Source organism: Podarcis liolepis (assembly GCF_965112155.1).
Source record: "Podarcis liolepis genome assembly, chromosome: 16".
Lineage (NCBI taxonomy): Eukaryota > Metazoa > Chordata > Lepidosauria > Squamata > Lacertidae > Podarcis > Podarcis liolepis.
In genome coordinates, this window is record NC_139567.1 from 12,425,731 (window position 1) to 12,452,614 (window position 26,884).

The window sequence follows — 26,884 nt, forward strand, 5'->3', positions numbered from 1 at the left end:
CTCCCCCTATTCATTTACGCCCAGCAACAACTCTGTGGGGTAGGTTAGGCTGAGAGGCAGTGACTGGCCCAAGGTCATCCAGTGAGCTTCATGGCTAAGTGGGGATTTAAATCCTGGTGTCCCAGGCCCTACTCTGACACTCTAGTCACAACACCACATGGACTCTCTTCTGTTTTGGGTTTTTAAATGGCCACAGCAAGTGGCATATGAAAGAGAATTAGAGGGAAGGGGTGAGCACAAAGGTCTAACACAGTGTTCCCCAACCTTGGGCCTCCAGCTGTTTTTGGACTACAATTCCCATCATCCTTGACCACTGGTCTTACTAGCGAGGGATGATGGGAGTTGTAGTCCAAAAACAGCTGGAGGCCCAAGGTTGGGGAACACTGGTCTAATGCTCAGGCTGGCTCATTTACATCCTATCCAGAGCAAAGTCTCTGCGCTTTGGGTGATATTAATATACAATGATTAGGATGAGGTAAACTAAGACTGCACACATATACATTTAAAGCACATACTCCCCAAAAGACGAATCATGGGAACTGTAGTTTACCCCCTCCCGAGTTACAATTCCTAGTACTCTTAACAACTAGTTTCCAGGATCCTTGAGGTCTATGTGTGCTTTAAATGCATGGTGTGTACACAGCCCCTGTTTCAATCATTCCTTAATGCTGTGTTATTTGCTAGCAGCAGCCCACCCAGTGTTTTAAATCCAAAGAAGCGGGCAAAATGTTGAGATATAGAGGGAGAATAACTAATTTGGTTACAGAAATCTGTGCTCTTCTTGTTGTTTGAACTCAAAGTCCAGCCAGCTTTTCTTTTACCAATGACTCCATCCATTAATTTAGTAGCATAAAATCCAGAGGCCTTCTGAGGCTCAGAGAGTGAAACCTTAGAATTACATTTGATACCTGTTAACAGAAAAATCCGAGGGCTCCCTTGGACAAAAACAAAGACACCAACCAGGATTACTTGGAGCAAAACAGCAGCCGGTAGGCTTGGCCTTTATTGAACTGTTGCAACAGGGTGCTCCCCTCACTTGCAGGAGAGAGGAAAGACCAGAAAAATGGGGTGCAAGACCTTATAAAGACTTTTGAAATTGCCACCCTGTAGATCAAGACCACCCCCAGAAACATCATACATACATCACAGAAGGGGTGTAACCTAAGACCACCCCTCAGATACATACATCACAGAAAGGAGGGGTTGAGGGAGGAGTTGTGGTGGTAACCTGAGTGTCCTGTCACCTGGCTGGTTCCCCCTTTCCCCCTCCCCATGAGTACTTTCCAGGTGACAGAGTAAAACAATGCTCAGAAAAATAATGCAAATAACATGAACATATACACTAGAAGCACAGCATGGGTCATATGAGATAACACAAAAGGCAAAGGCATGGTTCATGGGAGTAGCTAGGATTTTTGTTGGGGGGCAGAACTTGGTTGGGGGGCAGAACTGACATGATTGGGCAGTTAGTTAAGTATTTCTATTGCTTTACTTGATCAAGTGGGGGGAGGGGGAAATCTGCCACCCCCGACTATGCCCATGAGATGGTTCATGAAATACCAAATCATTGCATGAGCAAGACCTAGACATGCATGATCCCGCCACCCTCCCCTTACATATTCTAATTCACTCCTATGCTTCCTGTTTCTCGGAAAACCATGGTTTGCTGTTACTTCCAAACCAAGCAAATTAAGGTTTAAGCAAGCCATAGTTTACCCAATTTGAAAGCAATGATTTGCTGACAAACATCAAGCACAGGAGGGAATGAATGCATGTGGGATGAGGGACTGTGCTAGCCCAAGGATAATGCTATGGAATTATGTGTGAAGGAAGAAAAAGACTTGTTAAATTCCCAGGATTGTTTGGGATAAGGATCCTAATCTCTTAAAGACGAAGAAATTAATTAAAACATGAAGGTCTCCTAGTGAGGACAACAGACTTCAAATCAAACTAATATCCATTTTCTGAAAGGTGTGGTTATGAGACCGCTCAGATCAGTGGGATGTCTCTAAGCTATCAAGAACAAAGCCATCAATTAGGTAATCTGGGCCTTCCCAGTCAGTAAGAATCATAGAGTAGTGTGAAGAATTCCTCATCTTGAGAGGCCTTTGAAGTACATAGGGCAGCGATTTGCATGAGACAAGCTAAAATAGGAACAAAGACTCCCTTGGAAATCAGGGCTAGCTTTCAGATACACAGAATGAAGCAAGATTTTGGAATTCATCCAATAGAGAGCATTCTGAGACAAAGAGAAATTACAGGAAGAAAATATAGAAGAATCTCATTTATTCCACAATTGCACATTCAGGGTTTCTTCTAAAGGGGGTGAGGGCATTTGGAGGAACAAATTGTTTAAAAGTGAAGAGCTGGATAGTTGGAGTAGAACGTAGAAATGAGGAGAAAGACTAATTCATTTCAGGTACCAGTTTCACCAACTGGAAAAGTGGTAAGCACACAGCATTACTTCCCCCAAGTTATAACCCTTTTCACATTTTGCGAACTGAGCTTCCTGTCCCAACTATGGACAGAATTAAAACTATTTGAGTACAATGTGGGTCTAACCTAGACTGTTATTCCCAATGGAAAAAAATATTAAAGGATTGCACCAAGCTTGACATGGCAAATTTATGCAACAGATTTATTTTAAAAGATATAAAGAATATTCTTTGAAAAGATGTGTGAATATGGCCTTGGTCCCCATACTTTAGTAGGTTTAATTTTGTTAAAAGCCGAAGTGAAAGCCAAGAATATCTGCCAGCATTTTTTGAATATAATGTGATCTAACTTGTATCTTTACCAGGATACAGTTCTTAAGGACATTTTAAATAAAAACTATAATTCATTTTTATGAATTTGGACATGCACAATCCCTCCACAATGAAAATAAGAAGCATGGCTCTGAAATACTGACACCTTTGCAAATAATTTTTTAAGACACTAACAGTGAGATTCTAACCCTGTCTACTCAGAATTAAGTCCTACTGAATTCCATATGGATTACTCTCAGGTGAGTGGGGTTAGAATCACAACCTGGAGTCCCATTCCTATGCACAAATGCATTCAAGACAATGTTTTGAAATATTCCCATGTTTGCTTGTTTATTTTGTTTACTGCCGTTCACCATAAAGCCCCAGGATGAATTACAATATAACAATACAAAACCTGTTAAAACAATATTGAAGCAGACACCCTTGGCTAAACCCTACAGGTGGTGCAAATATCATTCTGATTTGGAAATTATCTAACCACCTTTTAAAGCCATTTAAGTGGGTGAGCTTCAGTTAACATGGATAATAAAACCATCAAATCTGTAGAACAGCAGCAACATATAAAAACCCCAGAATTAAGAAAAGTTAACTGCAAAAATTAAAGTCAAATTTAGGGGGCTAAACATGGTTATCTTAAGGTGATACTTGAGGAAGTAATTTATCAAATCTGAGGAGGCAGAGTTCCGCAGCCTAGATACCCCCTTTGAGAAACCTCTTTTGTGTGATGCTGCTACTCTGTACTTCAGCTGCTAGATCCATGGTCAATCAGGAGAGGTCAAACTAGGTTTCTGCAGGTAAAATCCCAACTCCTTTCCTCCTAAACCCAGCTGCAAATTGATGTATGTTAACACAGAACATAAACAGACTCCAAGGGATACAATACTGATAAATTTTAGCCATGACACAATATTAAGGCACATGAATGCAATCAAATATATATTTCAGCATGCATGACAATACACTCCTATAGAGATCTGCAAGTGTCAACCACTTGCATGCTGCCCTTCAATCTGATAGATAAGAAAGGGACACTATCCCTCGTGGCCAAAGTTTACCCCCTGGAGACTAACTAGTGCTAGAAAAGATCCCCACCAGCAGCCCAATTCCAATTTATTTCAACAGCACAGAAGTACTTTGATTATGGGGCTCCTAATTGTGAGCATGGTACCTCTCAGTCTCAGTGTATCTCTCTCGCTTTTACGAGTCGTTGTGGTAGAAGCTGTTCCTGTCAGATATGAACTTTAGCAGCTGTATAAATATTGATGACTGCAATAATTTGTGTTCTGCATATGCTCTCCTTAAAGCTATAGTGTAATCCTCTAGCTAGGGCTACGTTGCATAGAAAGGAGCCAGTCTCCATTTGCATGGTAATGAAGTGTCTCTGAAGGTGCTCTCTGGAATTGTTAGCCACACAGCCGAGTAGCTAATGGATATGGAGGCAAGACTTTGGGGGGAATTAATACTTCCAGACAATCTAATCAACTCATGCAGTGATATGCATTTGCAACCAAGGAAGATGGGTGACCTATTATCAAAAATGAAATGCGGTCTCCAACTGTTAGCACAGATCACAAGGAAGTTGCAGCTGGGAGCAAACTGCACTATATTCTACAAGATGAAAAATGAAAACAGTACCTGTCCCCAAGTCTAGTGGAGGAATAGCCCTGGATTCATAAAATGGAAAGTAAATACAGTACATCACACCAAATTTTGACAGAGTAAATCTCTACTCCTAGCTACCCAATACCGAGCCACCACTTTTGCTATGTATTTGTAACATAACAGGGCATCCAACAGATTCCAAGGGTAGAATAATGGGTAATTTTAGCCATTGGAAGTTATCTCAGGACACAGGAATCAGATTACAAGGTCCAAGTACTCTGATGACCATACATTATTTTCTGACTGTGTTTTTGTTCCTACTTTACAGGGTTTTTCTATATCTAGACTTTAGAGATGTGACAACCTTCAAGCTGTTAATTCTACAATCCAGGGCCCCACCCCATATAGATATATTTACTTTGAGGAAACCAACACATTAATATTTATTTCCAGTAGCAGTTCAGGCTTCTTTTAAACTATTGTAGTTTGCTTTACATGAAGCATATCACTCACATGCTCTTAGGCCAAGCCCTCTTTAGCACTGCTCTACTGAATTCTTTCTGTATTCCCCCACGCAGAAGGCTTGAGAAATCTGTAAGGTTTTGTGGGGAGTTTTTACATTATTAAGTCTCCTCTTCACATACTTAAAGGACTGCTTCTTCCCCTAAAGAATTCAATAGATAGAGGAAGAAGTAGTCTTTTTGGCAGGCTGAGCACCATGCTACCTTGCAAGAAATGGGAATACAAGTATGTGTATACTGTTCTCACTTCAATATCCCAAATTCAATATCTACAGAAATTTCAAAGACCCTGTTTGCTTTTTTCTTAAGAGTTCCCCCACCCCTTTGTCAAGTTTATCTGATTTTGGAAGGAAATTGGCAAAACTATTATTCTCCTGCAAATCTTAAGTCCTCCATTCTTTAATACTTCATTTCTCTCTCTGTCAGTCATCGTAATGTGTCCAAACATATTATCCCAAGCTACTTTTAACTTTATAGATAGATATACAGTGGTACCTTGAGTTAAGAACTTCATTTGTTCCAGAGGCCCATTCTTAACCTGAAACGGTTCTTAACCTGAGGTACCACTTTTGCTAATGGGGCCTCCCGCTGCTGCCATGCTGCCAGCGTGCAATTTCTGTTCTCATCCTGGGGCAAAGTTCTTAACCTGGAGCAACTACGTCCTGGTTAGCAGAGTTTGCAACCCGAAGCGTCTGTAACCTGAGGTACCACTGTACAGATTCTCTGCCTCTGAAATTCAAAGAACAGTTTACCACCAACTATAAGTATCTCTTGTGTTTATAGTTTCTTCACCATGTACTAGCAGCAAGGGCATTTGTTTTCAGTGACTGCCATTTAGCTGCCTTCTGCTCACTGCAAGCCATTCGCCTCCCCACCCCCTCTCTCAATGCCAGACAGCTCTGAGTGAGCAACTTTCTCTGATAAAAGTTGGGAGCACACTGAGGTCCTCTGAGCTCTGACTCTGGACCATCTCCTCCAGGTTCCACTTCCTTGAGAGAACTTCAGAGTCTCAAAGGGCCAACCCTCTGGCCTGAAGGCATTCCTCCTGCACAGCAGCATCAGACCACACATGGAGGAAGCAGCTCTCACACTAACAACATGCAGTCCCATCTGACCCTAGGCTTTGCGAAATGATGACCTTTTAAACATTTCTAAATAGTTGGAATATTTATGAAATGTCACTGATGCCCCAGCTCCTAAATCTTCTTTCCTCACACATGCTGCTTCCTCCAACACACACTGATAGTGCTGCCACTTCTTATCTGTTACATTTCTTCCCAAAGCCTAGGGTCAGGTGGGACTGCATCTTGTTAGTGGGAAGAAATGTAGCAGATTTAAACAACTATAAATCAATGGAGCTAACAAAGAGAAAGTAATAATAATAATGATTATGATGATGAATTTATTATTTATATCCCACCCACTCTGGGCGGCTCCCAACACTTCCCTAAACAAGGGCTGCCTTCAGATGTCTTCTAAAAGTCAGATAGTTATTTCTTTGACATCTGACAGGAGGGCGTTCCACAGGGTGGGTGCCACTACCGAAAAGGCCCTCTGCCTGGTTCCCTATAACCTCACTTCTTGCAGTGAAGGACCCGCCAGAAGGCTGGCGATGGGGGTGGTGATGCTCCTTCAGATATACTGGGCCGAGGTCGTTTAGGGCTTTAAAGGTCAGCACCAATACTTTGAATTGTGCGCGGAAACGTACTAGAAGCCAATGCAAAGAATGCACTACTGACACAAAATATGAATATCTGTGGTTCCCCACATTTTTTGTGAACCATATGAAACTGACATATAATCAGACTATTTTTATATTGTCATAATTGGCTTGCTATCAAGCAAATTTCTCCTGCATGCTTCGGCCATGCCTGCTTTAGTGCATTTCCACTCAGTTCCTTGAAGCATGCAAACATTATCCTTTGCATTCCCCATACAGTATTTCCAACACTGCTATCTTTTGCTGAGGTGTTTAACATAAAGGGAAGAGCGCTTAAATGATCTATGAGGGATGAAAAAATAGAGATGCAAACAGTGCCTTTCTTTCTTGACTCCAAGTACAAACAATGTATGAAGCATGACAATAGAAGCATGACAATAGCTAGGATGGAAGGAGATGCATGACTATTGCTCAGTCAAAATAAAAAAGTTCCTTCCAGTAGCACCTTAAAGACCAACTAAGTTAGTTCTTGGTATGAGCTTTCGTGTGCATGCACACTTCTTCAGATACACTGAAACAGAAGTTGCCAGATCCTTCTATATAGTGAGAAGGTGGGGAGGGGTATTACTCAGAAGGGTGGTGGGAATGGGTGATTGGCAGATAGCTGAGATGAGCCTGTTGACGACACTTAACGACTGCAATAGGTCTTACAGGAAAAGGCAAGGGGTGAGAAGGTGAAAAATGGCTTAGTCATGTATAATGAGATAAGAATCCAATGTCTTTGTTCAGACCAGGTCTCTCCATGGTTTTAAGTTTGGTAATGAGTTGCAATTCAACAGCTTCTCTTTCCAGTCTATTTCTGAAATTCCTTTGTAGTAAAACAGCTACTTTGAGATCTTGTATAGAATGTCCTGGGAGATTGAAGTGTTCTCCTACTGGTTTCTCTGTTTTGTGATTCTTGATGTCAGATTTATGTCCGTTTATTCTTTGGCGTAAGGTTTGGCCTGTTTGTCCAATATAGAGAGCTGAAGGACACTGTTGGCATTTGATGGCATACACAATGTTAGACGATGAGCAATTAAATAGTCCCGAGATGGTATGTGTGATGTTGTTGTGGCACATACACCCAGACAACACCATTACTGGCCCCAACAACATCACACATACCCTCCCCACCTTCTCACTATATAGAAGGATCTGGCAACTTCTGTTTCAGTGTATCTGAAGAAGTGTGCATGCACACGAAAGCTCATACCAAGAACTAACTTAGTTGGTCTTTAAGGTGCTACTGGAAGGAACTTTTTTATTTTGACTATGGCAGACCAACACGGCTATCTATCTGTAACTATTGCTCAGTCAATCACTTCTAGTATTAATGAGCATCATAATCAGGTTTGTATCTAAGTTGTGGGGTACAGACTACTTTCTCCTACACATGCACATACTGCTTGTCAGTCTGGACATAATTATTGCCCTATCTACATGCCACAACATATGCATTCTTTTTTTAAACAGTGAAACCTGAATTCTCTTTCTAGAATTCCATAATTCCAGCTGAAGTGAAATAAAAAATATGCAATGCACTAACAAAAACAAAAAACCAAGAGAGGAATGCAAATCAGGACAGGTTACTCCATCAAGCTGGTGTGGGTGGTAAAAAACCTGAGTGATCATATCTCATTGACTGAGTAAAATCCTTGCCTGCCCAAAGTCTTCAATCCATGGTAGGACTGGGAAAGATCCCTGCTGAAAACCACAGAGAACAATTACCAGTCAGTGTACACAACACGGGCTTAAGGAATTCATTGCCATAATGTTGGCTATCATAGCTAATGCATCAGGTTGGAAACTAAAACTTAGTAAACTAGGAAAATGAGGGAAAAAGGAAGGAAATGGTGGAACTGGGATCAACCGTCACCTGTAGTTGGTACTTTTTATGTTGCTGGTTATTAAGTATCTGGAATGGGAGCACACAGCTGACTTAAAAAGGTAAGTATTAAATGGAAATGTTTCCCTATGCTAGTTAACCACTGGCAAGAACAGAAAAGGTGCTTCCTGGCCAAACACTCACAAAGTCCTGAATAACGGTGAGTGACAAAAATGTACATGGACAAATGACTGAAATACAAAGCTCTGTACTTCAAGTGGCTATGCTTGGAATGTAAATCCCTTTCAGACCAAACTATTAGCATATCCTTAGGGAGACCCCGTAGTCTCTTCCTCTGTTGACTGTTATCTGCTCAGCTGTCTGAAAAGTCATCTGTTTGAATATTTATACATACTGGTATGTAGTGACTGCTTAGTATAAATCATATAGGCAATTTTGCAAGTGAGAGTTCTGTTTATAAAACAAATAAATGAAATGGTTTCAATTGTGAAGAAGACGTTTCAAGGGGGTTGTCCATGTTAAAACAGAACTAGTCAGGGAAGATTGAAGGAGATGTGAACTGGCAACAGAGGAAAATGCTACAGCAGGAGACCGGCCCTTCTATTAATGCAGAATAATGATACTGGCGTGCTTCCTCCTGCTGCTGCCCATGTGGGAAGGACTTTCAGCTGGGATCTGCTGATGAATGAGACAGTAGGACATTATCTGCAAATCCCCCATCCACTCCAAGATATAGCAGATCAAGACTGACTTTCAAATGAGAAAAACGCACAGATTTAGGATCAGGTTTTCCGAAGGGTCTTCAACATGCCTTGTTTCCTCTGTAATCATTAGCAACCTTTAGAAGTACAAACCTTGCTTCTCAGAGGGAGAAAACACCCTGAATGACAGGATGTATGGCCACTAACAGAAAATTTGCAGAGATTAATAAACAGCTTGGGAGCATTATTATGGAATACCCTCTCTGCAGAGATCCACTTGGTCCCTTCTCTTGTAATCTTTGGATGACTGCTAAACACTTTTTAAAAGCCAACATGCTCTTAATATTTAAATTTAGTCTTCCTATTGCTGTTTTTAATCAAACTGCTGGTTTAAAACTGTCTGATTTCATTGTTTTGAATAAATTTTGTTTTCTTATTTATTATTTTAACGTTTGTAGTGCTCAAATGACAAGGTGAGGTCATTCTCTGATTGTTTGTGACTGCTCCCTTAGAAGATGACAGGGAGGATGATTTGGTTAAAATTGCGGAGAATCTAGGGGTGGTGCTTGTGGATTTTATTAAGCTCCCCAAACATTGGTTGAAAACTGTTCTATGCATTGCAGATTTTTTTTTAAAAAAGTACAAATATATATAATAAACAAACAAGAGTAAAAAGCTAGTGATAGCAGGCAAACACCTAAATCTTAGAAGGCTTTGTCATCCAAGTGGTGTTTGACTAAAACTGAAGATCAGACACAGAAGGGCAAAGCACATCTGCTGCCCTTTAGATATTTTAGAATATAACTCCCATCAACCCTGTGTCAGCAGGCCAATTGTCAGGGATGATGGGAACTGCAGTCCACATCTAAATAGCACCATGTTGACTACCTTGTTCTTCTTCCTTCTCATGTTTGTCTGTTTTTAGCACATTTACATGTGCTAAAGCAGAAATGAAGCTTCCAAGGGAACAGTGCTGCAAGGATACAAGATATCGCTGTTGGAGGCAGTATGCCTCTGAATGAATACCAGTTGTTAGGATTCAAAAGTCGAAAGAGCACGGCAATCCTCATCTCCTGCTTGTGGGTTTCCCACAGGCATCTGGTTGGCTACTGAGAACTTGGCCTAATCCAGTCTTTGGCCTAATCCAGTCTTACGTTCTTAACAGCTCTCCAAAAACAGCAAGAATCTTGCAGCAGCACATTCATTACATGGAAGGCTTGCTTGCTTTGATAGACATACCACTCTTCATCTGAGGATCACAGGGCAGTTTATAGCATTGTTGCATGCCACCATAATCTCTGAGAGTTGCAAAACTCCAGGGGTTCCAGGTACTAACTCAAGGTTGAGTCCAGGAATTAGAAGGGACTCAGGCTTACAGGCTACCCACCCCCCAAACTCACAACAGTATAAATGTTGAATTGAATCCTATGAAAGCGGATACCATGTTCAAACTGCTAATCTCCGAGGTGCTATAAGGCTGTGTTCTTTCTGAAGAACTACTTTGCCTGTGTATCTACCACCAGCCTCAGGAAAAGTGGTTACTTAAGATGCTGGAGAGAGAGTTTTGAAATGGCCAATGTTCAAGTTAGGTTTTTCTTTCACCAAAAAGTACCATCTGATTAATGAGATTATGTATTCAACTAAGTAATAAATTAAGAGTCTCAAAACTATATTACAGTAGGCATATTTTGAATTTTATTAGTGGATGAAATAGCATAATGCATAAGAGAGCCTCTCTGAAACACCAAATACCTGATTTAATCTCACCTCTGCCATGAATTTACTAGGTGGGCTTGGTCCTTCGCCCCACCTGCAGTATGGAGATAATACTGACCTACCTTACAAGGTTGTTGTAAGGATTCCAACACAATAGTGCATGGGAAGTGCTAAGTATTAATGTTATTAGGCACAATGAGTAGGCTGAAATGATGAGGGCAACATTATCTCTGTTCAAATACCATGTGAAAATCAAGAGCTGGGATTGTCCTGATTGGATAGTAGAGGGACTATGTCCATCCAATTGAGAAGATACAATTAAAGCAGAGTTTGCACAAATATTTGCAGGGCATTTGATACCCTAGCTGGTGTATGAGATTATACCTGCTGCAAAGAACAGTAACATGAAACATTATTCAAGGACTCCTAACGTGGCAATTATCCTCTTTGTAATTAAACCAAATTCAGCTTTCACTCTTACACCCTAGGCCAGAGTCAGCAAAATTCAAAATTTCCCTCTTATTTTTTGATAATCCCTAATAAAGGAGTATGGAGTGTTGGCTTTTATTCAGGATGTCCTTGGGGCAGTGCTTGGAGACGTCAGCACACATGGCTAGCAGATGAGCAAAGTATAAAGGAGCCTGATACACTGGTGGTTCAAATTCATCACTTCTGCTTGCATTAGATGAGCAGGTGTTGGGCATGATAAGTTGGAATATATTGAGATAATGTTCTCATGACCATAATTCTGAAAAAGTATCACCATATATTTTATACATGCCAGAATCCTAATCAATATAACAGATTGGCAATACAAATATATTTTCTGCTGGGATCAAAGGGTAGTCAGTGGTTCAAGAACACTTTTATTCATTTCATTTTCTTTAAATTATATCCACATTTCCTTAAAGTTCCGAGTGGTGTACATGGTTCTTTCCCCTGCTAACTGGATCCTCACAACTACTTTTTAAGGTAGATTTGGCTGAGAGATGATGACCTGCTCAAAATCACCCAGGGTGCTTCATAGTTGAGTGGGGATTTGAACCTGAATCTTCCCAGTTCAAACAAGCACTTTACACCATACTAGAAAGTAACACTACACTTAGTTATAAAAATCTCAGGTTATTGGCAGAAAGACAAGACAGGCTTTCCCAGGATAGCACCTAAGTAAAATAGACCTACATGTTACACCAGGTGAGTGGTATATACAGGGCAAAAAATTAGCTGGACTTACCATGCATAGGTACACAAATGCACAAAAGCTGCCTTTGGAAAGACAGTTGCTTGGCAAAGGCCATGTTTATCATTGGCCATTGTTTCAGGGCACTGGTTTAGCCTGGAGAGCATGTGTTCTCTAAATTAGTGGCTTGGGGTTTATTAACATCCCATTTCCAACTCTTTAATACAGACTATTCTAAAGATCATTTATCACTCCCCACTCCCTTTAGGTCCTAAGCATCCCCAGCAAGCAGCTGGGTCACCTGGGGGCGGGCAGGGATGTTCTATCCCAGAAGAGAGTGAGATTGCAGGTTTAACAGGTAGGGGCTCATATGTGAATCACTAGCTTGGGACTGGAACATCATTGGGAAGGGTATTTTCAAAGCTGTGCTTAATTAGGTGGAAGGAGTGTTTGCATGGCCACTAATAGTGGATCAGAGGGACAGCGAGCTATGACTGACTGCTATACAAAGGCAGCCAATTACTTGCATGTCTGCATTATGTATTAACCCATCTGGGCCTGAGATATTGGCTTTGAAAGGAAGACAAAGGAGAGGGTGTGTCAATGATCACACACCAAATTATAGTGTCTGTGCCCTATTGTCCAAAAATAAGCAATTCATAGTCAGGGCAGCTGGAATTGTAAACACCCAGGGACACTGAACTCACTCTCTAGCTTCCCACCCTGGCAGGAAGATACTTCTCTTCCTGGAGTCTGTTTGTGGTTAAGTATCTCTCTGTTTGTTTAAGAAATTTGTCCACCGAAGTGAACAGCATGACCCTTTCCCCAGGTGCTTTCTCAGCAAGTCTGGAAAGAAGGACAGCTTAGGGAAATGGAGAAACACACAATTAAATTAGTCCTACAAATATTACCCAGTTATACCTGGAAACTTAAGCTTGTTATTCCCATGCATTAGAATGTAGTGGTAGAATCTAGAGGGGAATTTTTATTAAAAACTATTCTTTTGCGTTAAATTAAAAATCTCCCTGCAATTTTGCAATAAGGGCTGCACATTGTAATGCCGCAAGAAAACAACAGGCCAGTTGAAGACCTCACTGAATACCATCAGCAGAGGTACTCCTATTTCTTCACCTGACATTCTTTTTTTAAAAAAATTATGTTTTATTAACATGTAAAACATATAAGACATACATACATTATTCATTACAATACTATTCAAGACATCATTATATAATCAAATACAATACCATACCTTATCCTCTTAACAAAAGGTACCCACATACCCACATATAACTAAACCATACGTACCTATAAACGTACCCTACACCCACACCCACGTAAGTGACCTGACTTCCAACCGTTCTCTTAGCATAATTTTACTTTTCCATTTAACTTAAACACATTTCCTTATTTCTTTATTTCTCCTTCTCTACTCTACTTTCATTCTATTCTTTTCTGAATTCTGACATTCAGCGAAGATCTTAGATATAACCAGACTGGATAAATCCAATGCTTTATATACAGGGCTACCTTTGAAGAGTCTTTGAATGCTTACGTCAGTCCAGATGGTGGCAAAGAGGATGTTAGCAGGTGTTTGAGCATGGGATCATATCACACCTATCCTGCAACTACTTGCCAATTTGTTTCTGGCCACAAGTGCTGGTGATTACAAAGCTCTAAATGGCTTGGGTCCAGGAAAATTCAGGGGCCAACTCATCTTAAATAACTTGTCTCCTCCCTAATCTCCATTGGAGAGGCCCTTTTTTGTATCCTGCCTGACCTGGAGGAGTGCTTGTCTGGGACAAAAGATAGGACCTTCTTGGTGGCTGCATCCAATGGACACCATATTCCATAAGGTTTGCTTGGCACCCTCCCTTGCGGTTTTCTGCCTATTAGTGAAAGCTTTTCTGTTCTGGTAAGCTTTTGTATTGCTAGGCAGATGGTGTTTTGTATAGTATTTTACTGGCTGAGCTTGTTTACATTTTTATATTACTTTGTTTTAAATTGTTTGATTACAGGATACAGTAGTTGTATTATAATCATTGTAAAATAGTCTGAGCAAGTGAATGCATTGGATGGATAGATGAATCTTCAGAATGAATATTACTTCTGTAAAACAAGAAAATCCTTAATAAAATATCTATTTTAAAAAATGAATCTTTAAACCCCATGACATACAATCCTCCTTGCTGATGATCACTAGCACTTTAGCAAAATGTATAGTGCCTGCTAACATACACTAGGTTGATTACTTTTATTAGACTAAAACTTTTATTAGAATTTGACAGTTGTAAGCTGATGAGACAGCTATAACTCTCCACTTCTTTGTTTTTAGATAAATCAATCCTTAGTTGACTAACATCCAGTAAATGCCTTGTTAAATATAAATTAGTTCTTCATTTGTAGCAGTTTATTAAGACTGAGAGTGCAAGCTCTCCATATTTTAGAAAGTTTTGGGACAATACCTTAATTAAGATTACTTGTCCTTGTTCACAGCAGACGCTGGAGCGCTGATGCGCTTGTTTGTTTATGCCATTGATCACATCCATGTCTGGAACTTGAGGGAATTGGGGAGGTGGCATCTGCTGCAATCGTTTCCCTTTGGAGAATAATTTTATGGCTCTTGTAACTTGGGAGGGAAATAACAGCAGTGACCCACACTCCAACGAGACAGGGTAATGTGGGGGCATCCAGGAGTCAGAACACAGGGGGAGAGGGCTCTAGTTGCATAATGAGGCAGATGATGTTTCAAAGGACACGACCCATTCTATGGTTTCAATAGCAGCTAAAGAGAGAGAGAGGGCTATCTTCCTTAGATTCAATATCTAACACAGAGGGGTCAATTCCATCTTACCCTGTACTTTATACATTCATGTAATTTCACATGCTGAGCTGGTAGTAAGTAAGAACATAAAAGAGCCCTTCTGGATCAGACCAAAGGAATATCTAGTCCAGCATCCTGTTTTCCACAGTGGCCAAACAGATGCTCTTGAGATACACATAAGAAGGCAACAGTCCTCTTATGCTGTTCTCCCACCCCAACTGGTATGTAGAGGTGTGATTTAGTCAGTCATGACAAATATTGCACAACCATGAATCTGATTAATCCCCTCTATTTATTCAGTGCATGGATATCCTGCTTTTCTTCTATCATGGAAGTTATAGGCAACATACAGGATTTTATAGCTGGTTTTCCACCCAGGCACTGACCAGAACTTTTAGCTGCCTTGGGCAAGGGAGCTGTATCATATGCAAAACAGGCAGCACCATAAAGTTAGAGGCCTTCTAAGTAAAAAGCCACTACCACATTCTGTGGCAACAACTTCCATAAATTAGTTAAGTATTGTGTGAATGTTATTGTGTCAATCTTTAATCTACTACCAATTTTGCATTGGATGACCCACAATTATGGTATTATGAGAAAGGAGGAAAACCTCACTATCCACATTCTCTAGCCATACCATGCATAATTTTTTAAGCCTCTATTATGTCCCAGCTTAAGGGACGTGGGTGGCGCTGTGGGTTAAACCTGTCAGTATCTACAGCTCACAGGCAGAGGTACCTGGCCTCCCCCGAGGCAATTGAGCGAGATACTGTGCTTACCGTCCGTCTGCGACCTCGGCAGGCTAGGTAAACAAACCCGGCGATTCTTCTCATTAGTCGTGAGAAGAACACACCCTCTGCTTCTCTCTCCCTCCCTGCATTCTCCCAGGGAGGAGAAATGAGACAGACAGGAGTCCTTTCTACATGTTTTATTCCTGTCACTCAACAGCACATAGAAATGTGACTGCACCCTTCAGTCTCCATCAGAAGAGTCACAACTCCTCCCCTGTACTTCCAGCACAGGTCATATGACACACTGAGCTAACATCCGGTGCTCAGTACAGAGAATAGGCTCCACCCTTTCTCCAACAGTACAGTGAGAAACCACAACATCCTGTTTTGCATTCCAGCCATCTGGAGCTGGCTTTTGCCTTGGTGCTTTTTCCCAACATCCTCCCCCAAAAGCAACAATTGGCAAAACATGATCCAGAGAAGAGAACAAACAGTTGTTATACATATAACAGTCCCCTGTTGTTTCAGTTCCACCCTTGGAACTTCCCATCACTGGTTTCACCAGTGTACCTCTCTGGTTGTCTGGCTTCCAAGGAATGAGTGCTTCTGCATTACCTTGGTTAGCTACTCTCTGTTGTGTCTTTGTCTCTGACTTAGACACTGCTTTAACCTGCTTTGAGTTGTTAACAATAGCAACACATGCAACAGCTAAGTTAGCAAACTCTTTTGAGTACCTCTTTGGTGGTACACCCTTTGTAACTCTCTCAGACCTGCGTTTGAGGTTCTGATCCTCTGTGCTCACTGGTTCAACCTCTGGACTCTGTTGAGAACCAGTAGCTATCAGTGGTTCTTCCTTCACCTGTGAAGGTCTATCCATTGTGTGAGATTTCCTCTCAATGACTGTTACAACTGAACTCTCTGAGCTATCAGTGTCATCATCATCAGTACCACTGTAATCTGTGACATCAGAAAAATCATCATCATCATCTGAATTGCCACCTGTGGGAAATGTTTGTTCTACAACCCACTCTTGCTCTGGAGCACTCTCTAGGAACTTTGTGAGAATCACCTGACCAGATTCAGACAAAATTACTCTGTAGAGACCCTTTTCATAACCCACAAAAATGCCTTTGGCATTCTTTACTCCACCTGGAGCTTCTGTTCTCACATGAGACCCGAAAACCTTAAAATAGGCAACAGAAGGTTTTCTATTGAACAGCTTCTCAAAAGGAGAACATCCCAACTCTGTTGAGACTTTTCTCAACCAAACATGAAGATAGGACGCTAGCGACTCCGCCCAATAAGCATGTGGCAAATGTGAACTCAGCAATTGCGCATTCATCCCCTCTTGCAATTCTTTGTTCACCCTCACACAGACCCCCCTGTTCCACGCTTCTTGCGAAACAGCAATTTTGTGGTCTATCCCTTTTCCATCCAGGAACTTCTGAAACTTCTGTAACAGAAAAACTTGTTTGTCATCTGTGAAAAGACAATCAATGTTAGCATCATGCATATTTTTAACCTTGTCACAAAACTCCTGAAACTTTTCTAAAGTTTCTTGCGGTTTCTCCATCAAATAAACCCAAGAATAATTAGTGAAACAATCCACACACAAAAGGTAATACTTTGCACCGCCTCTAGATGGTTCTAGAGGACCAATCACATCAGCATACACCCGCTGAAATGCTCTGTCGACCTTCTTAGTCACCTTCCTGGTGCTCACACTGGTCACACCTGCAAGAGAGATTTCGTTAGAAACAGAAGAATTACATTTCATGTAATCACTTTGATCAAAAGCCAACAAATACAGTCCATCTTTCTCTTTGGCAGTAAGAAACAGTTCTCCATCTTTGTAGATCTTGCAGCTTTTAGCATCATAGGTCAGTTTCAGTCCTTTCTTTGCAATCTGCGACACGCTCAGCAGATTAAATCTCAGTTCTGGAACCAGGTAAACATCACTTATAGTCAAGTTCAGACTCTCAAGATACACAGTTCCAATTCCAGTCACTTCCAACTCTTAACCGTTGGCCTGTTTCACAGCGAAGCTTTGCTTCTTCAATGTCGAAAATAATCGTCTGTGCGGGCACATATGGACGGTCGCGCCCGTGTCGATTATGAACGAGTTCCCAACATCTGGCGTGGTTCCTTTCGCCATCATAGCCTTTGCAGGTTTCACCTGGCACTTGGTACGGCTTTTGCCTGACGCCTCAGGCTTCGTAGAGCTGCTCTTTGCTCCTATTGACTGTCGTGGCTTCTTACAGTTTCGCTGTAGATGCCCAGTCTGTCCACAATTGTAGCATCGGACAGCACTCAACGCTACACCATGCTCTCCAGTAGCATCACCAGTAGTGGGGGAATTAGAACTCTGTTCTTCCCTCCCCCTGTCCTTCACTTCCAGTGCAGCAAGTCTGTCGTGTTCATTCAGGACCACAGCACACACTCTTTCCGCGGTTAGCTGCGCGGCCGGTAGGGAACCAAGCTGACTGGCAACAACCTTGTAGGTGCGATTAAGGCTGTTTATCATCATGAAGCAAAACACTTCCTCCTGAAGACGGAAATTGCGTTCCACCATCTGTTGACGCAGAAACTTCATTTCTGTCAGGTGCGCTTGAACATCTCCATCAGGCGCAAGTCTCAGATTGGTCAACTTCTCAAAATACAGCAACGCTGAAGAACCAGCATCTCTCTGATGCGTTGTACGCAGCGTGTCCCAAACCTCTTTCGCGTGTTCTAAATTCTGGATATGCACCAACTGCTCATCTGAGACACACAGAATTATAGCAGTCCTGGCCCTCACGTTCCGTGATTCCCAACCTCCGGTTGGTGCTGCAGGGATGGGGTTTTCAATTACATCAAAAAGCCTCTGATTCTGCAGCAGGGCCTTCATCTTTACAGACCAAGATGAATAATTGTCATTGTTTAAGGGAGGTGGGTAAGGCAAACCTCCTGCTTTCTTGGCATCCATCTTGAAGCCAAGCCTCTAGCTCACACTGTCAAGCAAACTGTAAAATCCAACAGTTGTTTTTTCCTTTCTCAGTCAGGCAAACTGCAAGCTGTTTATGCTTTTAGCACCTGGCAGCTTGACGCTAGCTGCTATGGAAAGTCCCTTCTCCAAGAGCTCTTAAACGTGTAGCCAAAACAATTCTCTGGTTTTGTTTCGCTTTCCCAGGCTCACACAATCCAGCCCCTTTTGCCAGTAACTTTCCAACTTTCCGTTACTAAGCAACAGTGCATTCAGGACTTCTTATCTTAACCACAAGAATTTGTGGAATGCAGGCTTCAGCTTTGAGCTGCAGGCCTTTCCTTCCGGAGCTTTTGTTTTTCCAACACGCAGCTCCTATGAAACAGGGAATTAATCATCCTGCGTTCACACTTTTAGCCCGAAATGTGCAGCATACCTTGAACTTTGTTGCTTTGGAAAACACCTCTTCTTTCCACCAGCTGTCTGTCGAGCCTCTGGCTTCTTTCAGACGCTTGCCTTCTCCCTTGGAGCAGAGGAGGACATTCCACCAGCCTCTCATGCAGAGGTCGATGGATCGAAACCATCCTCTGCTACCATATGTCAGTATCTACAGCTCACAGGCAGAGGTACCTGGCCTCCCCTGAGGCAATTGAGCGAGATACTGTGCTTACCGTCCGTCTGCGACCTCGGCAGGCTAGGTAAACAAACCCGGCGATTCTTCTCATTAGTCGTGAGAAGAACACACCCTCTGCTTCTCTCTCCCTCCCTGCATTCTCCCAGGGAGGAGAAATGAGACAGACAGGAGTCCTTTCTACATGTTTTATTCCTGTCACTCAACAGCACATAGAAATGTGACTGCACCCTTCAGTCTCCATCAGAAGAGTCACAACTCCTCCCCTGTACTTCCAGCACAGGTCATATGACACACTGAGCTAACATCCGGTGCTCAGTACAGAGAATAGGCTCCACCCTTTCTCCAACAGTACAGTGAGAAACCACAACATCCTGTTTTGCATTCCAGCCATCTGGAGCTGGCTTTTGCCTTGGTGCTTTTTCCCAACAAAACCACAGAGCCTAGGGCTTGCCGATCAGGTCAGCAGTTCGAATCCCCACGACAGGGTGAGCTCCCGTTGCTCGGTCCTTGCTCCTGCCAACCTAGCAGTTTGAAAGCACGTCAAAGTGCAAGTAGATAAATAGGTACCGCTCCGGCAGGAAGGTAAACGGCGTTTCCGTGCGCTGCTCTGGTTTGCCAGAAGTAGCTTAGGCATGCTGGCCACATGACCCGGAAACTGTACGCCGGCTCCCTTGGCCAATAAAGCAAGATGAGCGCCCAACCCGAGTCGGTCACGACTGGACCTAATGGTCAGGGGTCCCTTTACCTTTACGTCCCAGCTTAGTTGTTTGAATAAATAATAATAAGTACCGTATTTTTCACTCTATAGGACGCACTTTTCCCCCTCCAAAAATTAAGGGGAATGTGTGTGCGTTCTATGGAGCGAATGCAGGCTCCTTGGCTTCAGCGATAGCAACGCGAAGCTCCCTCCATGCTCCGGAGGCTACGCGTTGCTTTCGCTGAAGCCTGGAGAACGAGAGGGGTCGGTGCGCACCAACCCCTCTCACTCTCCAGGCTTCAGGGATAAGCCGCCTGAAGCCTTTGGAGTGCAGCGGAAACTCGCGCTGCGCTCTGAAGGCTTCGGGTTCCTTTTGCTGAAGCCGGGAGAGCAAGACTCTCCTGGCTTCAAGCAGAGAGGGAGAGCTGTGCAGCGCCCCTTCAGTGAAGCGGGAGGAAAAATGGAAGGGGCTCCGTTTCTCCTGCCGCTTCGCTGAAGGGGCGCTGAGCAGAGAGGGGGAGAATTTTTTTTCTTGTTCTCCCCCTCTAAAACAAGGTGCGTCCTATGGTCGGGTGCGTCCTATAGAGCGAAAAATACGGCAATTAAAGAAGCTCTCTGCAGCACAGTGGCTCAGGGATCAAAGGTGCCAGACTTCACCAGCCCAGGCCCAGGAGTTCCAGTCTCTGGAAGAGTTCGAACTCCTCTCCTGGCAGCTTTCTTAGCTGAAGTTTGTCCATTCAGAACAGAGATGAGAACCTATGGCACTCTAGATGCTGTTGGCTTCCCATCATCACTAGCTGTATTGGCTTGGACAGGAGTCAGGCAGTAGGGCAGGTTCCCTACCTCTGGTTTGGGGACATGATTCTTACTTAAGGGGAGCAACTGTAGCTCAGTGCAAGGGCATACACTTTGCATACAAGCCTCAGGTTCAATCTCCCTGGCATCTCCAGTTAATGCATCAGGTGGTAGAGAGCTGCAACCAGTGAAAGTACAATATTTAGCTAGATGGACAAATAGTCTGACTTGGTATAAAGCAACTTTCTATGTTTCCAAGAAGCCTTCTTTCTTGAAGTAATAATTTAATTTAAATTATACACTCCTTTGGGTAGGGGTGCATTGTTTGGTTTGACACTCTGAAGAGCACCATATCAAACCTGCATATTATTTTCTCAACGTACACTTCCAACCCACAACTACATAAACAAATCACATTGCCTAAGTGGTTAGTGCCAGATTTGACCATCAGTTGTTGGGCAATGCTGTTAAAGCAATGTTAAAGCTATTGATACTCAAGGATTATCAATGGGTAAGTGGCTTAGAGCTGGATGTATCATAGAGCAGGGATTGGGGATTGGTCCAAATGTCTGTAGTGTGGACATACAAACTGTTCTTTAAGGAGTACACACAAAGTTGAGAAGAACCAACTTTAGCACATGCATAACACACATTATATGGATCCTCCTTATATTGACTCCTCACAGAAACATGGAAAGCTGCCCAGAACCTTGGTCCATCTACCTTAGTATCATATGTAATGACTGGCAGTAGCTCTCCAGGGTTTCAGAAAAGGTGTCTCCCAGCTGTACCAGGCTACTAGGGATTGAACTTGGGAAATTCTGAATGCAAAGCAGATGCTCTACCACCAAGCTATGACCCTTTCTCAGATATTAGAAGATATCCCAAGAAGAAGGGAGTAGAAAGGACAGCATCCAAGTAACTGCCATTCCATACTTATCAACACAACACACTACAAGTGAACAGCACCTGACTCCTCTCTGCTTTAGCTCTATGCATGTCTACAGAGGTACAAGTTCCAGGTCAGTGGGCATAGGATGGACGCCTAAGGTATCAATTGTATACACACTTACCTAGGAGTAAATCCCACTGATTTCAATGGCATTCTTTTGAGCAAACAGTATCATAAAAGAGAATTTTGCTGTCACAGGGGACAGCAGACAGCAGGCAGCTGCCAAGCTGGATGTCTAAAAGAGTCAACTGTCTGGAGGACATGCAACTATGGGAACTGTGCTTAGGAGCTGTGAAGCTAACATTACAAGCTTTCTTTAATCCATTACAAGATGGAGATGGATAGTAGTAAGATGCTGGGAAGGAATGGGCTATAGCAAAACCATAACCTACAGTGAAAACTAAAGTATTGTGAATAATGAGGCAAGGGGTGTAAGAAGTAAGCTTTTAAAATTATCTATTGAATTGCTGGAGGATTTGATGGTCAAAACATTAGGATATAAATCTGATAAACTGATTTTTTAAATGGAAGATAAGTTAAAGGGCAGGGCAGGGATTAGCTTCAGCTGTCACCGGCAATGTTCTGTAGAACAGGGGAAGAGAATCTGTGGCCTTCCACATGTTACTGGACTACAGCTTCCATCATTCGTAACCACTGGTCATGCTCATTGGTGGGATTGATGAGTGTTGGAATCCCACAGCATCCCCATCCACGCTGTTGAGAAATTAAGAGCCAGGGGTTTCATTTAATCACACACACCCCTTTGCTTTATTCAAGAAAGAATAAGTCCTAGGAATGCAGTTTCTCACATTTGGTTTGGCATTGTTGTAGAATCAATCTGCTGTGATGGAGAAAGTGGCTTCTTACAAGGAAGAACAAAACTTAATGGAGGGAATAAAAAGTTATCACCATTGATTATCCTTAACAAAGTATCAATAGAATGGCACATGACATTCAGATAGGTTAATAATGCCTCCGAGTTAGCTTTCTGGTTGTCTGTCAAAAAAGAATGCACTGGAAGCCCAGCTATTCAGGCCATACCTGAAAAAGGTTAACTTTGGGATGCATGTGTTGATCCTATTCAGCATGCGTATGCACTCCTGTACAGCAGAAGGCTGCTTAACATTTTTATTGTTTTTCTTTAAACCCTCTTTATTATTACTTCCCGCCCCCAACTTGCTACAGACATCAGGCAGTTTTTTTATCCCCTTTCATCAACTCCTAATCTCGTTCTGGCACGTGCCAAGCATAGGGAAGCATGGGAAGATAATAAAAACCCATTATAGCTTTGCTTTCCCAAGCTTGAATGAAATGCAGTTTAATTGGCACCTTATTCTGTCACTGTTAATACAAGTTTATACTTTGGCTTCTCATCAATATACTTTACAATCTGAGGTTAATTATGAATGGGTCACGAAATTACAGTAAACACTAGTCAGGGAATATCTAATTACTTGTCTGCTTAGCTTTTTGTTAATTGTTAATTATCCTTATTTAATTTGAATTTTGAGTTAGTATTCTACATGTGGCAGGGGTTTCAATGCACATGCTCTATGCCCATCAGGAATCAGTCCAGCCCATGCTGATAGCTACAAAGAGGCTGTGTGGGACCCATCAGATGTCTGCAGATGATCTTTCTGCTTCCAAGGGTGAGAGTCTTCACCAAGCTTCACCCACCAGTAGAAACAAGGAGGTTGCCACTTCCTGCTGTCCTTTGAGAAACAGCTGGATCCCTGCCTCCTGCCAGTTGCATGAAAAACAGTCTTTGAAAAGGGGCTGAGCAGCCATAAAAGGCTCGATTCTTCAGGAGGAGGCTGGATGATTTACTGATTCCGAAAACACAAAGTCATCTCATTTTTCACTCTCATCTAAGATCTCTACCCACTAGTCTTGGTTTCCGACTTTCTGGACAGCAATGTGGATGGCAGTGATGTTTTCACTTTGCAAGTCTTTTTTATATAGAACACATACACACATTAAATTTTGGTCTGCTGTAGGGCTCTCATCCAATTAAAAACAAATCTTAATCAAATGAATCGACCAATTTGCATTAATCTGCATATAACTAAAGCTATGGGCAGAAACCAACAGTGAATGAGCAAATTTCCACTCATGTAACAGGACTTCCTCTTCCTCTTTTCTCATCTGCGTACCGTCAAAATCTGCTCTGGAGGATTTCCCAACACTCAAGAGCAGGTTTTGAAGGAACACGGGGGTGCAGAGGAGAGGAAGATAGTCTTTCCCACCTGCAGACAGATTGCATTGGATACAAACCAGTTCTTTTCAGGGAAAAAAGCATACCTATTTTGTATTTAGGTGGTGCAGGCATGTATTACAGCAAGTAATGGTAACATATTAGGAAAAGTCATTCCTCCTGTGTGAAAAGAAGAAAGATCCTCTTCTCTCAGGCAGTCAGTTCAGGAGTTGATGACATGTAGCTCCTGGCATGATGCCACATAAGCCTAATAGACAAGGAGCAAATCTAATGTCCAAGCAAGAACACAAACTATTCTATATCCTTATAGGAAAAGAATCAAAAGATTTCAAGAGCTATTTGTAGAATGTGGCAACATAGATAGAACCAGAGGCTGTAGACTTTCAGCACATCCACATTTCCACTTGTCTTGTGCACAGAAAGCACAGGTCCAAAGTGGTTTCCCACTTGTCCTGCACATGTCCAAGCAGTGTTCTGTTTGCTCCACTAATTTGCCAGGGAAAATCTGCTCTTTAGCGGTGAATTGGAGCAAATGCCAATCCACAGAAAACCCAATTACTGATTGCTCTGATTCAGCACTAAAGAGTGCATTTTCCCAGGGGAAAGTTGGAAGTCTCGTTGAGCCCTCTGAGCTGAGACTTGCACTATACTCCCACAAAAAAAGGGAGGAAGCAATGACGCACAAAATTCCTTACAATATTTAAAAAGATGTAAAAAAGGCTTCAAATAGATGTAGCATGTTAATATGAAATATAAAATATGTCTAGGTTTCCCAAGTCAACTTTGTCTTGAGCTGCAGAGATTCAGTTAACTACTAGCAAAAGGTTGCCTACCTCTGACTATGCTGTCCCTGATGCAAAAAATAAAAATAGAAATAGAAATAACTAATGGGATTTCAAAACACTCCTTCAAAAATACATGCTAAATAAGTTTGATCAGGCATTAAGATAAATAAAGGAATATTAATATTTTTACAACTGATTTAGCTACTTTCTGTATACAGTGAAGTTAACTGATGGCTACACACAATATTCATGGGGAAAGTCTACAATGCAATTCAGAAACAGTATTCATAATTTTGATTGTGTGACACAGACTTTTCTCTACATGAAGCAATTTCTAATTGAAGAGAGTTCAGCAAATCTATATGGTAGGAATAATGTATCCATCCACAAGTCACTATAGGAAGACCAGCAGTCTGATCAAATGTATTGCAAATATTAATTCAATTGTGTGAGATGATCTCATTAATATAAAATGAGCAAGGGCTTGGGGAGTCTCATACTGATATTTCCTGTCCCAACAGAAATTGACCTTAAAACACACACACACAAAATCATTTTAAAATAAAGTGAAGTTTTGTAATCAGCAACTGATTATCCTTCCTCCCTTTTTGTGCAGATGTTGTATTTCCATAAGCCTAACATACAGCAATTGTTGATTAGCATGATTCAGGTCATCTTATTGCCAGTCAGGAAGGGCTTTGGACGAAGCTGAAGTGTATCCATTTTAATCAGCAATCCTATTTTCCTAACTCCTAGAAGGAATCAAAATAAAGACAAGAATAAAAATGCTCTAATTTTTCATATAGTGCAATAGATTGCCCTGCATCTATGATTGCATTCATAGGAGGTGGGTGCAGCTGCTGGCTGAAGTGGTCTCCCATGGAAAAGATGTTCAGAGAAAATATGCAGCAGCAACAGTCATGGAAGCTGTTCATTTAATGAAAGGAAGAGGGATCAAACTGTTTCTAGCATCTATGAATCCTAGAATGGTAGAGTTGGAAGGGACACTGAGAGTCTTCTAGTCCAACCCTGTGAAATGCAGGAATCTCAACTAAATCATACATGACAGAAGGCCATCCAACCTATGCTTAAAATACTTCCAAGGAAGGCGAGTCCATCATCTCCCAAAGGAGTCTGTTTCACTTTCGAATAGTTCTTACTGTCAACTGGTCTGTAGTTACCTGGGTCTTCCTTTCCCCCACTTTTGAAGATGGTGGCCACAGGGACCTTACTGGTTCTCCAGGAATTCTCAAAGATTATAGACAGAGGCCCAGAAATCACATCTGCAAGCTCCTTTAGCCCTTCAGCTCCCTCCTTGCATTGTTTATTCTGTTATCACCAGGCTGGGCATCAGTTTCCTTTTGGGTGAAGACAGAGGCAAAGCAGATGTTAGGCAGTTCACCTTCTTCCAGTCACTCAATAGTATTTCTCCATCTTCTCCACACAAGAGTCCTTCTACTTGCTTGCTCTTTCTCTTGCTTCGAACATAGCCAAAGAAACCTTTTTATTGCTTTTAACCTTTCTTGCAAACCTGAGTTCATTTTGAGCTTTGGCCTGCCTGACCTTTCCCCTGCATCTGTTGGCTACTTGTGTATACTCTTCCTTTGTGATTTCTCCTTTCTTCCATTTCTTATACATGCCCTTCTTACATCTTAGCTCATCTGTAAGCTCCTTATGCAGCCACACCAGTTTACAGTAAGTGCCTCCTACTTTTCCTTCTTGTTGGAATTGTCTTCATTTGTGCCTTCAATGTTTCCCCTTTAAGAAATTCCTATCCAGCTTAGACTTGCTTCTCTTTGAGTGTTTCTGACCATGATTTCAGTCAGTAAAAAGTTTCTGAAACCAACCTTCTTAAAGTCCAGAGTGCACGTCTGACTACACTCAGCTTTGCCTTGCTTTTGTAAAAATAAGCCCAAGAGAACATGATCACTTCTTCCCAAGGTTCTCAGTACTTTCACTTTATTGATCTGTTCCTCCCTGTTGGTGAGGACCAGGTACAAGAGAGATGATCCCCTTGTTGCTTCTTCCACCTTCTGGGAAATGAAACTGACAGTGAGGCAATGGAGGAATTAGTTGGACCTTACATTCTTGGCAAAGTGTGAGTTCCAACAGATACTGGGGTAGTTAAAGTCTCCCATGACTATTATATCTCTCCTTTTTAAATGTTTGGTAATCTGCTGTAGGAATGCAGCATCCAAGTCCTTAGTCTGGGCTTGGAGGTCTATAGCAGACACCCACAGTGCCCTCAAAATA

At 42.0% G+C, this 26,884-nt stretch overlaps 1 long non-coding RNA gene across 12 annotated transcripts in view; it reads right to left on the minus strand.

The window, feature by feature from the left end:
- LOC310695833 overlaps positions 1–26,884 on the minus strand; it is a 73,683-nt gene that overhangs the window by 17,322 nt on the left and 29,477 nt on the right. The gene's annotated exons all lie outside the window — the stretch shown is intronic.